The following is a 14,837-nucleotide window of genomic DNA, read 5'->3' on the forward strand; positions in this document are numbered from 1 at the left end:
GATCGGGGCAGCCCCCCGATCCCATCTCCCCGCCGGACGTCGTCGTCGTGCTCCCCCCCGCACGTTGTCGTCACCACCATCGACGTCTTCGCCGTCGTCCTCATCTCCGCCTCACGTCAGTCGCGCCGTCCCGCTCCCCAACCAGCTACTGCGAGCCTCGCCGCCCCACTCCCCATCAACGCCGGTGAGGACCCCGGTCCCCCCTCCCCGTGCCATCTCGCCTCTCCACGCGCACACCTCGCCGTGGTTGTGCCTCGGCCATGCCCCGGCCAAGCCACCTGCTAGCTCCCATCTCCTCCTGGCCGCGTCCCACCGTACTCCCCTGTCGTGCCCCGACCCTGCACGCCACGCCCGTCCTCCCGCGGCGCTCACTATTGCTGCCGCCCGAGCTCTGCTCCAGCCGTTACCCGCCTTGCCGCAGCACGCAGCGCGCCGGTCGCACCTGTGCCTCGCCCACACCCGCACCCCGGGGCTCCGCCCGATAACACGGCGCCCAGCGCCCGTTTACCCGCCCGGGTTGGGCTGGGTCAATGACCAGAGGGGCCCAACTCCTGTTAAAAAGAAAGAAGATTAAAAAACCAATTAATCAATTAGTTAACTTAATTAATTCTGTTTAGATAACTAGTTAAACTTAATTAGTCTACTAACTAAAATAACTAACTTTTAATTAGTTAGTAGTCTATGACAACCGGGACCCACATGTTAGTTGACCCAGTCAAACACACTGTTGGCTGCTGACATCATGCTGATGCAGTAAATCTGTTTTTATTTATATTAAATCTGTTAATTCCAAAAATGAATTAAAACTTTAAAAATTAATATAAAATAATTCGTAGCTCAGCTGAAAATGTTTTCTACATGAAAGTTGCTCAGAATGACGAGACGAATTCGAATACACAGCCCGTTCGTCTGCCACACATCCCTAGAATAGCAAACACGCAACTTTCCCCCTCTGGTTCATCTGTCCACAAACGCGAAACACCGGGAATACTTTCCCGGATGTTTCCCCCCTTCGCCGGTATCACCTACTACCGCGTTAGGGCACACCTAGCACCGTTCATTGTCATGTCATGCATCATCATGCATATTTTTTGCTTTTATATTTATTGTTTCTTCCCCCTCTTCTATCGCTAGACACCGAGACCGACGCTGCTGCTGCCCAGTTCGACTACGGAGTTGAGGACCCCTCCTTGCCAGAGCAACCAGGCAAGCCCCCCCTTGAACACCAGATATCGCCTATTCTTCTCTCCACTGCTTGCATTAGAGTAGTGTAGCATGTTACTGTTCAGTTACTCCTATTCTGTTGCATAGCCTGTCATTGTTGCTACAGTTGTTGATACCTTACCCGCAATGCTAAATGCTTAGTATAGTATGCTAGTTTATCATCAGTGGCCCTACATTCTTGTCAGTCTTCCTTGCTATACTATCGGGTCGTGATCATTCGGGAGGTGATCATGGGCATATCCTATACATATATACATACTATACATATGGTGACTAAAGTCAGGTCGGCTCGTAGAGTACCCGCGAGTGATTCACGGACTGGGGGCTGAAAGGACCTTTGTCCCGACGGCCCTCCGGGTGGATCTTTGTGGCGGAGCGACAGGGCAGGTTGAGACCACCTAGGTGAGAGGTGGGCCTGGCCCTGGTCGGCATTCGCGGTTACTTCATAATAACACGCTTAACGAGATCTTGGTATTTGATCTGAGTCTGGCCACTAGCCTATACGCACTAACCAACTATGCGGGAACAGTTATGGGAACTCGATGTCGTGGTATCAGCCGAAGCCTTCTTGATGTCAGTGACTGAGCGGTGCGCGCCGGGTTGGACCGTGTAACGCAACTTCCTTTGTAATGGAGGTTGCTTGGTCTGCTCACCAGACGCCCTCGCAACGTGCGGGTGTGCAATGGGCGATGGGCCCAGACCCCTGCGCGCATAGGATTTAGAGTGGCGTGCAGACCTCTCTGTTGTGCCTAGGTGGGGCTACGACGTGTTGATCTTCCGAGGCCGGGCATGACCCAGGAAAGTGTGTCCGGCCAAATGGGATCGAGCGTGTTGGGTAAGTTTATTTATTCGAATAGTCGTGTCCCTCGGTAAAAGGACGACCCGGAGTTGTACCTTGACCTTATGACAACTAGAATCGGATACTTAATAAAACACACCCAGACAAGTTCCAGAGACAACCCGGTGATCGCTTTCCCACAGGGCGACGAGGGGAGGATCGCAGGGTAGGATTATGCTATGCGATGCTACTTGGAGGACTTCAATCTACTCTCTTCTACATGCTGCAAGACGGAGGCTGCCAGAAGCGTAGTCTTCGATAGGACTAGCTATCCCCCTCTTATTCTGGCATTCTGCAATTCAGTCCACCGATATTGCCTCTTTACACATATACCCATGCATATGTAGTGTAGATCCTTGCTTGCGAGTACTTTGGATGAGTACTCACGGTTGCTTTGATCCCTCTTTTTCCCCTCTTTCCTTTTCTTCTTGGATGCCGCAACCAGACGTTGGAGCCCAGGATCCAGACGCCACCATCGGCGACGACTCCTACTACACTAGAGGTGCCTACTACTACGTGCAGGCCGCTAACGGCGACCAGGAGTAGTTTAGGAGGATCCCAGGCAGGAGGCATGCGCCTCTTTCGATCTGTATCCCAGTTTGTGCTAGCCATCTTATGGCAACTTGTTTAACTTATGTCTGTACTATGATATTGTTGCTTCCGCTGACTCGTTTATGTCGAGCACTTGTATTTGAGCCCTCGAGGCCCCTGGCTTGTAATATGATGCTTGTATGCCTTATTTTACTTTTAGAGTTGTGTTGTGATATCTTCCCGTGAGTCCCTGATCTTGATCGTACGCATTTGCATGCATGATTAGTGTACGATTCAATCGGGGGCGTCACAAGTTGGTATCAGAGGCGACTGCCTGTAGGAAACCCCCTATCAAACTCCTTGGCCGAAGTTGAGTCTAGTCATTACAAAACTTTTACTAACGTGGCTGTGTGGCTTACAGGCCCACGTCGCCATTGGATGGTATTTGGATCTTTTACTCCTCGTCTATACTGTGGGACTCTAATCTCTCTTCTATTCGGGATAAATGATTTTCTAAAATCTAACTTTAGGTTCTCAAAATCACTTTCTCCCAGAGAGCCCCTTCAATCTAGATGATTACCAGCTGCACCTGAAGATTTCGAAGATACTCTCCGATGTTATCCCGAGAACTTGTGCTCATGCGTGTGCAATTCCCTTCCACCGTCAACCCCAATAAATAACTGCATGCCCTTGCCATTCTTACGTTCATATCCCCAACTGCTCTTGTTATTACAAGATGCATCGAATTATTCTTTGACTTTTAGGAATCTCTTGATCCACTACCTTACAGATCTTTGCCGCATGAATACCCCTACGGATAATTCCTCGCACTTATCGAGTATCCGCTCATCCCTAGTTGTTCATGTGTTTCACATAAGTCCTCGAAATACCATTCGATTTTCTGGAAATCCTCAGCAGCCCATTACTCTTGAATTCCTTGCCTTCCTGCATTATGGTTAATTCCGTACTTCTAGTAATCTCCGTTGACATCCTTTGTCACTACCATTTTGAGTCACTTGATTTGATATGTTGTGAATGCTCGCAATCCTCAATCGGAATCCTAGGATTCATCCTTTCGGCTCAGACGTCATTTTGAACATGAGCTGGTCTTGGACCAATCAAGTTGTCATCGAATGTACCCTAAGTTTATTCAACTTATCCATTCTTAATCAGAGTGTTTGCTTCTGATCCTTTGATTTGGAAATCATAATTCATCTGCATTTGAGCTTTGAATTAGTCAGTTATTTCTATAATCTGCTACCGCTGCATTCTTTTTCCTTCTGATTGAGTACCGATACTCACACCAGATTCCTTGTGGTCCGCGAGACCAATTGCTTGGTTATCATCCGACAGTGTCCTTCATATCCAATAACCTTGAGAGTTTCTCCCCTGATACATAATGCTTTTGGTAAATTGTATCCTCTGCTTTGATAACCATGCTCTACTTTCGAGCTTGTGTTAATTACTCCTAAAAGTTTGTGGTATATGTTCCTAAGATGCCCCGATGGGTTGAAACAATGCCTTAACTAATCTATGTGAGCTCGAAAGATTTCACGGGCCATACTCATCTGGTATTTCACCAGACAAAACTTTCAACACTAATGCCATTATTTTAAACGAGAAGTGAATGTAAGGTTGTGCTTTGGAGAAGTGGGAGTCGACCTTGAACTTTGTGTTCATGCCCATGGACCCGATGTGGAACTTATCATGGAAGCTTCTTGTATTAATAATGGTCCCCTGGTTACAAGTTCATCTTGTATCTATGTTGGTCCTTTGCAACCGTGGTTTCGACCATGATTGATCATCTTTGATCCTTTTCTCGGACAAGTTGAAGTACTTGCCTTCTGCAGAGCAATACGCTTGCCCACCTCTATTTGGTCTACCTTCAAGTATTACCCCCTAGTGTCTTGAGGATATCACGCCATCGCACTACATCTTATGAATTGCTGGTGTAGTAGTACCTTTCCCTGTCCTTGTCACTCCACGGGTTCAGGGTTGTCGTCAATCGAGAACACCGATTAGTGAATCTAATCACCCCTGTGATTCAGTACTCCTAGTACTTTGCGGTTGAGAAGTTTAATACTCCATCACGTCATTCCTAGCCTGATCGGCTATATCATTTTGTGCTAAATTTTAACTGTGCTACCTGGTCCTTCTTCCCGAAGCACAATTTTTGACGATGAGCTAACCCTATGTCGATCTTCCTCGTCATATCATTTCGCCTTGAACATCAAGCTTGATTTCGAGTATGTGTTCTATCCTTGGTTCCAATAAACTTTTGCCTCATCATTCCTTTGACTTGATGTCATCGCCAATCGATTACACCTACATGAAATCTCTCGACAATTATGTCATGATCATCATCAACATTTTGAGCTCTTCCAGGATATCAATCAAATTCATGATGGGAAATACCATCCTTGCCCCTCGATGATTGTGTTATCATCGACAACATTCTTGCCTTCCCCCAACACAAACTTGTTCATGTTATGGATGCTACTTGCTATCCAGCTTGTATGATGTTCTACCTTGAAGTATTATTGTCTTTTATGTCAAGGATGTGGTGAGAATTGCTCAACCTCTTAAAAATTCTTAATATTGTAATACTCCTCGCCATCTCCATTTATCTCTTGGTCCCCGAGTTGTTCCTAAGCGGAATGCCGATAAATAAACTATGATGTCTGAATTCGAAACTTCTAGCAACTCTATTGCTTTGAAGCGAATGACTGATAGTTTCATTCTAAGTCTTTTGGTTGCCGAATCACCATGCTAACTTTGATCGTGCTACTTGGTCCATATTTCCAGGGCACTTTCGTCAATGTTTAATTGAGGATGTTTTCCTCGAACATGCGCCATAATATCATTTGATCTGAAAAATGAATTCTGCTTGTTCACATAATTGTGGAAATCCATCTTTTTGGAAATCTCGATGGATTGTCGCTGAGTCCATCAGCCACCTCTTCATCATCTCCTTGGTTCTAATGATAAACTCTTGTTCAGAACTTGCTTCCATAGTTCATTTCCCGAGAATTTTACAATGTCATCCTGTCATGTTGTGTTGCACCTTTTTCTTTTTAGGCATCCTGAGTCTGAGGTATCCAGACACCAATCAGATCTGAATCTCGATCAGATATGATGGTTGGAACATATTCCCAAGAGTTATAACATTATTTTTTGACCCAATAAGGTGATGTCATGCCTATCACACCTTGTCAGAGGACCTATTGTTATAGTTCTTCCTTTTTAGCAAGGTTAACCATTCTTCCATGAGGAGATTGTAAGACCTATTCTATGAGTTGTTCCTAATGGATCATTTGGGTATCCAAAGTCTGACCTTTTCTTGAAGACCATGTCTATGCTATCTTGAAGCATGTCCATGTCCATGCCCCGGCCAAGCCACCTGCTAGCTCCCGTCTCCTCCTGGCCGCATCCTGCCATACTCCCCTGCCGCGCCCCGGCCCTGCATGCGGCGTCCTTCCTCCCGAGGCGCTCACTGCTACTGCCGCCCGAGCTCTGCTCCAGCCGTCACCCGCCTTGCCGCAGCACACACCGCGCCGGCCGTGCCTGTTCCTCGCCCACACCCGCACCCCAGGGGCTCCGCCCGATAACACGGTGCCCAGCGCCCGTTTACCCGCCCGGGTTGGGCTGGGTCAATGACCAGAGGGGCCCAACCCCTGTTAAAAAGAAAGAAGATTAAAAAAACCAATCAATTAGTTAACTTAATTAATTTTGTTTAGATAACTAGTTAAACTTAATTAGCGTGCTAACTAAAATAACTAACTTTTAATTAGTTAGTAGTCCATGACAACCGGGACCCACACGTTAGTTGACCCAGTCAAACACACTGTTGGCTGCTGACATCATGCTGATGCAGTAAACCTGTTTTTATTTATATTAAATCTGTTAATTCCAAAAATGAATTAAAATTTTAAAAATTAATATAAAATAATCCGTAGCTCAGATGAAAATGTTTTCTACATGAAAGTTGCTCAGAACAACGAGATGAATCCGAATACACAACCCGCTCGTCCTCCACACATCCCTAGAATAGCAAAGTGGCAACTTTCCCCCTCCGGTTCATCTGTCCGAAAATGCGACACACCGGGAATACTTCCCCGAATGTTCCCCCCTTCGCCGATATCACCTACTACCGCGTTAGGGCACACCTAGCACCGCTCATTGTCATGTCATTCATCATCATGCATATGTTTGCTTTTATATTTATTGTTTCTTCCCCCTCTTCTCTCGCTAGACACCGAGACCGATGCTGCTGCTGCCCAGTTCGACTACAGAGTTGACGACCCCTCCTTCTTGCCAGAGCGACCAAGCAAGCCCCCCCTTGATCACCAGATATCGCATATTCTTCTCTCCACTGCTTGCATTAGAGTAGTGTAGCATGTTACTGTTCGGTTACTCCTATTCTGTTGCATAGCCTGTCATTGTTGCTACAGTTGTTGATACCTTACCCGCAATCCTAAATGCTTAGTATAGGATGCTAGTTTATCATCAGTGGCCCTACATTCTTGTCAGTCTGCCTTGCTATACTATTGGGCCGTGATCACGAGTATATACTATACATATATACATAGTATACAGATGGTGACTAAAGTCGGGTCGGCTCGTAGAGTACCCATGAGTGATTCACGGATTGGGGGCTGAAAGGACCTTTGTCCCGACGGCCCTCCGGGTGGATCTTTGTGGTGGAGCGACAGACCAGGTTGAGACCACCTAGGCGAGAGGTGGGCCTGGCCCTGGTCGGCATTCGCGGTTACTTCATAATAACACGCTTAACGATATCTTTGTATTTGATCTGAGTCTGGCCACTGGCCTATACGCACTAACCAACTACACGAGAACATTTATGGGCACTCGACTTCGTGGTATCAGCCGAAGCCTTCTTGACGTCAGTGACTGAGCGACGCGCGCCGGGTTGGACCGCGTAATGCAACTTCCTTTGTAATGGAGGTTGCTAGGTCTGCTCACTGACCGCCCTCGCAACGTGCAGGTGTGCAATGGGCGATGGGCCCAGACCCCTCCGCACATAGGATTTAGACCAGCGTGCTGACCTCTCTGTTGTGCCTAGGTGGGGCTGACGTGTTGATCTTCCGAGGCCGGGCATGACCCAGGAAAGTGTGTCCGGCCAAATGGGATCGAGCGTGTTGGGTAATGTGGTGCACCCCTGCAGGGAAGTTTATCTATTCGAATAGCCGTGCCCTCGGTAAAAGGATGACCTGGAGTTGTACCTTGACCTTATGACAACTAGAACCGGATACTTAATAAAACACAACCAGACAAGTTCCAAAGACAACTCGGTGATTGCTTTCCCACAGGGCGACGAGGGGAGGATCGCCGGGTAGGATTATGCTATGCGATGCTCCTTGGAGGACTTCAGTCTACTCTCTTCTACATGCTGCAAGACGGAGGCTGCCAGAAGCGTAGTCTTCGATATGACTAGCTATCCCCCTCTTATTCTGGCGTTCTGCAATTCAGTCCACCGATATTGCCTCTTTACACATATACCCATGCATATGTAGTGTAGATCCTTGCTTGCGAGTACTTTGGATGAGTACTCACGGTTGCTTTGCTCCCTCTTTCCCCCTCTTTCCTTTTCTTCTCGAATGCCGCAACCAGACGTTAGAGCCCAGGATCCAGACGCCACCGTCCATGACGACTCCTACTACACTAGAGGTGCCTACTACTACGTGTAGGCTGCTGACAGCGACCAGGAGTAGTTTAGGAGGATCCCAGGCAGGAGGCCTGCGCCTCTTTCATTTTGTATCCTAGTTTGTGCTAGCCATCTTATGGCAACTTGTTTAACTTATGTCTGTACTTAGAGATTGTTGCTTCCGCTAACTCATTTATGTGGAGCACTTGTATTCGAGCCCTCGAGGCCCCTGGCTTGTAATATGATGCTTGTATGACTTATTTTACTTTTAGAGTTGTGTTGTGATATCTTACTGTGAGTCCCTGATCTTGATCGTACACATTTGCGTGCATGATTAGTGTACGATTGAATCAGGGGCATCACAACCATACAGGTGGTTTGAGAGGTAATCATCACTGAACTGCTTTAGAAAGGCCTGAAAACAAAGATATGCATAAATATCTTCTCTAAATTTGGAAATGGCGCAAAGGAATAGAAAATACAAGTTATAGTAGTTAGTACCATCCTATAGTGCACTGATATCTTCTTCATTATGTAGCCAAAGATCTTGTTGTTTTCGTTGCTAGTTTCTTTATCCTAACAATCTATCTGAGTTTCTTGACTTGACTGATATTCATGGACAACTCATTTCCCCATATGCAAAATGGGTCAAACAGCGGGTCAAAACCTCTGAAAGCAGGACCTACATGTGCAACATCGAATTGTTAAAAACCTAAATATTAGAATGCTTGATGCAATGTGCTAGTAGACAAAGGACATGCATGCGCAAACCTCGATTGTAAACCACATTGCTTCCCATTGTTTCCCTGCAACACATATAAGGCAGTTATTGATAATGTTAAGTGAGGGTTGACATACTATCAGTAAAATATGTTGATGAAAAGTAAACACATTGCAGATCCAGCAGATTAATTCGCGCCACATAGAAAATCCATTTTATCCAAACCAAGCATGATTAAGAACTAGTAAATATAGCAATTGTATACGTTTCTCATGTATTTAGTACAGCCAAATTTGATTTATTCCTCGCATTGCAGAACTGAACCAAATAGTTAACTAAACACCACAACAAATGAACCAAACATTAACTGAGCACCACATTGCACACTATAACATATTCCTAATAGAACATGAGACAGTTAACCAAATCAAGCATGCTTAACAACTTGGAAATATAGCAATTGTATTTGTCTCTCATGTATTTAGCACAACCAAATTTGATTTATTTCTCACATGGTAGACGATAAAAAAATGTACCCACAACAATTGAACATCGCCGCTTTGCAGAATTGAACCAAACAATTAACTAAACATCACAACAAATGATCCAAATATTAACTGAGCATCACATTGCACAATATATGACATACTAGAAGACCAGACAGTTAACCAAACCAAGCATGCTTGACAACTTGGAAATATAACAATTGTATTTGTAATTGTATTTGTTTCTCATGTATTTTATACAGCCAAATTCGATTTATTTCCCACATCAAAGACAATACAAAATTGCACCCAGAAGAATTGAACATCACATTGTAGAATTGAAACAAATGGTTAACTGAACGCGACAACAAATTAACCAAACAGTTAATAAGTGAGCACCACATTGCATGACATATAGAACATATACACTAAAGGATCAGATTGCATGGTAAAAGTACATAGGGCAATTCACTAGAATTTGCTAAGGTATGGCAGGAGCAGCACATGCAATAGGTAAACCTAATATGCTTAACCGACGTAGCTAGCTAACTGAGCATAGGTCCTTATAGTGAGCTAATAAGACAAGCAACTCCTCATCGATGGAGATATCGATGATGATTGGCTCCTTGGACTTGGAAGAGGGCTAGGCCTCCACATCGTGGGTGCCCTCCTCATAGTGGTGAGCTTCCTGAGCCGCTCCAGGCACCAACCTGCTAGCTCTCGAGTTGAGGTAAGCACGGGCATGCTGAGAAAACACCTCGTAGTCTTCGTTGAAGGCACCGACGGTGGCCTTGAGAAAATGCCACGAACTATCATTTAAAGCAGTGAACCGTGTCACAGCGTCAGCCGCGAGGCGTCAACAATGGCCTCAACTATGGGGTGCTACTCCAAGATCTGGGGGTCTGCATGAATGGTAGCCATCGGCGACCTCATCCGTTCTTGCGGCTGCAATTTGCTTCTCCGCTGACAAATTCTCCTTGAGCTCCTACTACGTGCACCATGGCTTAGGGCGGCGCTTATTTGGAGTAGGGGTCGGTAATTTGGGTGGAAAGTGTCGCACTGGCGGTCGGGGCATGTGGGATGTAGAAGGAGGAGGAGGATGTGGGTTGGGTGTGGATTACCTGCCTCGATCGACGAGGCCGAGCAGCGTGAAGGAGGGTCGCCGGCGAGGAGGCGGCGCTGCAAGGAGTGAAGGTTTGAACTTGGAAAGGAAGGTGGAAACAGGGGAAATGTGGCTTTTGGTAAGGGGGAGGGGGCGGGGAGGTAGATATTTCCACAGAAGCCGAAAATTAACATCAAAATTTTGGCTCGGTGCAGTGAAAAACTAGCGCGAAAAGTGTCATCACACACGGTCCCTTATTCATCACTGTGTACGATATGTGAACATCACAAACGATTCATATAGCTTACCCCGTGTATGATGAGTTTGAACATGCAATTTTTGGTCCGAATTCCCTGGTTATAGTGGTCATCCACGTCATTGCATAATGTGGGTACACAAAAGAGCCTACAACACACCCACACTCCTTAATCGAGCAAGTTCAGCAATTAAACAGAGCCATCTGACCTAAACATTACTCTAACGAATTAAAGACCGACGCTCTATATTAAACAAAGAGTACTACTCCGGCCGACGCTCGTTGATATCCGCCGCCTCCTCCATGTCCAGCTCGAGCCCAACGATCTCCTAGGGAAGGGGCTCCATGGCATCCATCACATCATACTCGGCAAGCATTTCACTATCCGCGACCGCCTTCTCCTTGGAAAAGGCCGCCACGAGCTAGGTGTGGGCGGCCGCGATCTACGCTTGGAGGGGCTCCGTCGTGGCAAGTTATGCCACGAAGGAACAGACGACTGCTCGAACGCTCTCGACGATTGCCAACTCTTCGGCCGTGGGTTGTCGACCATTGTCGGAGAAGCTTCATTCGATTTGTGTGGTGGCTTCCAGGAGCTGGGTGTGGGAAGCCTCAACATGGTCCTGGGTGGTCTCCATCAGGGCTAAGACCATCATTGTAGAACGAACAACTGTTGTGCCGCTCTCGCCAGTTGCTATCCCCGTGCAGATGTTGCTGCCACCACCTGAGCAGCAACAACGACTGTTTGGGCTGCCTTGGCTGCCCGGTCAAAGATTGCGGCCGCGCTCATGCAGGTTGTTAGCACGTGCATGGCAGCTGCGGTCGCGCTCTCGCCGGAGTGGGCCGCCGAAGTTTCCCTCATGACACGGGTCCACGTCCCCATCTTTTACCGATGATGATTGAACCGTGAAATGATATTTGGGAAGTGAGCTAGTGTGCTTGATGTGTCGATTGTGGACTGTAGTCGATGCACCTTCTCACTTAAGCCATATACTATTCTGACGGTGCTCCAAGATATTTTGTACTGCATCTCACACGGTTGGTGATAAGAAACTGTGTGATCTACTTGATTTTCCATCTTGATTTGAAATACATAATGGGGTCACAATGACAAAGGATGGTGTTTGAATTGCTAGAACTTTTATCTGCAATGAACACGCAACTATAGGTGTGTCGTCAAATTTTTGGGAATTATCCAGGGTTCGTTTGGACATTTTATACATTAACTTGGTTTTCTAGGCATTTCAGGTGCACAATTCGAAATTAAACTACATGCACATGCTCCGGTGCACCAAAATGGGTTGTAAAGTCATACATGTGTCCATGGGTTGATGCTTATGTCCCATGCAAGAAATGGGGATGAATTTCAAACACCTCGGCACCGTGGCTCGCTGGCAAACATTGAGATACTTGGTTTTGAAGTAAATCCAAAACTCGTCTGAAATTCATGAACATTGGCATGCTATCATGGAATGGCATCAACATGTTGTGGTAAAAAAATTGTCCCCTTTTGGGCTGGTTTTGGTATATGCTTCTCACAAACCAGAGCTTCTCAGAAGAAGCCTCATGGTTCTGATAAGGAACATGTCACCTTTGTGGACGAAACGGTATTCGTTGTCTCTTCTTGCTTTCAAAATTTTCTAGTGCCAACATAGAACAACTAGAGTGTCCTGTTAAATTTTGCGTGGTTTGTTTCGACATTTTTATACATTATTGAGTTTTCTAGGCATTTACGTGCATAATTCAAATTTGAACTGCAAGCACATGCTCCAGTGCATAGAAAATGGGTTGAAAAATCAAATGTGTTTCCTTGGTTGCATGCTAAGGTCCCATTCAAGAAATGGGAATGAATGTCAAATACCTCGGCACTGTCACTTGGCCACAAACATTGAGATACATGGTTTTAAAATTCTAATAAATCCAAAACTCGTTTGAAATTCATGAAACTTGACATGCTATCATGGAATGGCACCAACATGCTATGGTAAAAAAATTGTCCCATTTGGGGCAGGTTTGGGTATAAGCTTCTCACAAGCCAAAGCTTCTCACAACATGCCTCATGGTTCCGGTAGGGAATGTGTCACCTTTTGTGGACAAAACGATATTTGTTACCTCTTCTTGCTTTCAAATTTTATCTATTGTCAACATAGAATAACAGGAGTGTCGTGTTAAATTTTGGAATTTTCCGGGGTTCGTTTGGACACTTTTATACATTAACTAAGTTTTCTATGCATTTTATGTGCATAATTCAAATTTGAACTACATGCACATGCTCCAGTGCAGAAAAATGGGTTGAAAAATCAAATGCGTGTCCTTGGGTGCATGCTTAGGTCCCATGCAAAAAATGGGAATTAATTTCAAACACCAGGGCACCGTTGCTTGCCGGCATAACATTGAGATACTTTGTTTCTAAATTCTAGTAAATCCAAAACTCATCCGAATTTCATGAAATTTGGCATGCTATCATGGAATGGCACAAACATGTTGTGGTAAAAAACATGTCCCATTTGGGGTAGGTTCTCGTATACACTCCTCAAAAAGCAGAGCTTTGATGTCGCTTGAACTATGTCAGTATTTCCCCAAAGAGGATGGATGATGTAGTACAACTACGGTAGGTATTTCCCTCAGTTATGCAACCAAGGTATCAATCTAAGGAGAACCAATCAACACTATGTAAACGGTACCTGCACACAAAGAACAAATACTTGCAACTTGATGCGTAAAAGGGGTTGTCAATCCCTCTCCGGTAACGGCGCCAGAAAGTGGCAAGATGATGGGAAATATTTGTGATAGCTTGATAGATGCAAATAGAATAACGACAAATAAAATTTAGTGAGGTACTTTTTGGGTTTTTGATAATATAGATCTGAAAATAAAAGATGCAAATAAAGAAAAAGGCAAATAGCAATGCAGATCTGAAACTATATGATGGGAAAATAGACCCGGGGCTGTAGATTTCACTAGTGGCTTCTCTCAAGAAATATCACACGGTGGGTAAACAGATTACTGTTGGGTAATTGATAGAAGATAAAATAATCATGACGATATCCAAGGCAATGATCATTATATAGGCATCACATCCAAGATTAGTAGATCGACTCCTGCCTGCATCTACTACTATTACTCCACACATCGACCGCTATCCAGCATGCATCTAGTGTACTAAGTTCATGGAGAAACAGAGTAATGCAATAAGAACAATGACATGATGTAGACGAGATCTAGTCATGTATGAATAGCCCCCATCTTGTTATCCTTAATAGAACTGATACATGCGTGTATTGCTGCCCCTTCTGACACTGGGAAAGAACACCGCAGGATCGAACCCATCACAAAGCACCTCTTCCCATGGCAAGAAAAATTGATCTAGTTGGCCTAACTAAACCAAAGATTCGAAGAAGAAATACAAGACTATAAGTAATCATTCATATAAGAATCAAAAGAAGAGTCAAATAATATTCATAGATAGAAACTTATCATAAACTCGATCTTCATCGGATCCCAACAAACACACCGCAAAAAGAGTTACATCAAATAGATCTCCAAGAGACCATTGTATTGAGAATCAAAAAGAGAGAAGAAGCCATCAGCTACTAAATACGGACCCGTAGGTCTATGATGAACTACTCACGCATCATCGGAGAGGCACCAATGAGGATCATGAACCCCTCCGTGATGGTGTCTAGATTGGATCTTATGGTTCTGGAACTTGCGGCGGCTCGAATTGTGTACTTTCAAGCACTCTCAGGTCTCCAGCAAATTCTTCAGACGCTCAAGTTCGTCTGGAGACCTGAGCCTGCATAAGAGATTAGTTCTTTTTCTTCACCACCCATATCTGGAGGGGTGGCAAAGAGTTTATCATTCTGTAAGCTCCATATGAGAATGGTGGCATTGAAGCCAGTGCACTTTGTTTTACAGGTGAGGGATTAGAGTATGCATATGAATAAGTAGAGAAATTCTTCGAGGACTTATTAACATAATGATTTGTAGAATAATGCACATATACATAACTCTTAGA

Source organism: Triticum dicoccoides, chromosome 3B (assembly GCF_002162155.2).
Source record: "Triticum dicoccoides isolate Atlit2015 ecotype Zavitan chromosome 3B, WEW_v2.0, whole genome shotgun sequence".
Lineage (NCBI taxonomy): Eukaryota > Viridiplantae > Streptophyta > Magnoliopsida > Poales > Poaceae > Triticum > Triticum dicoccoides.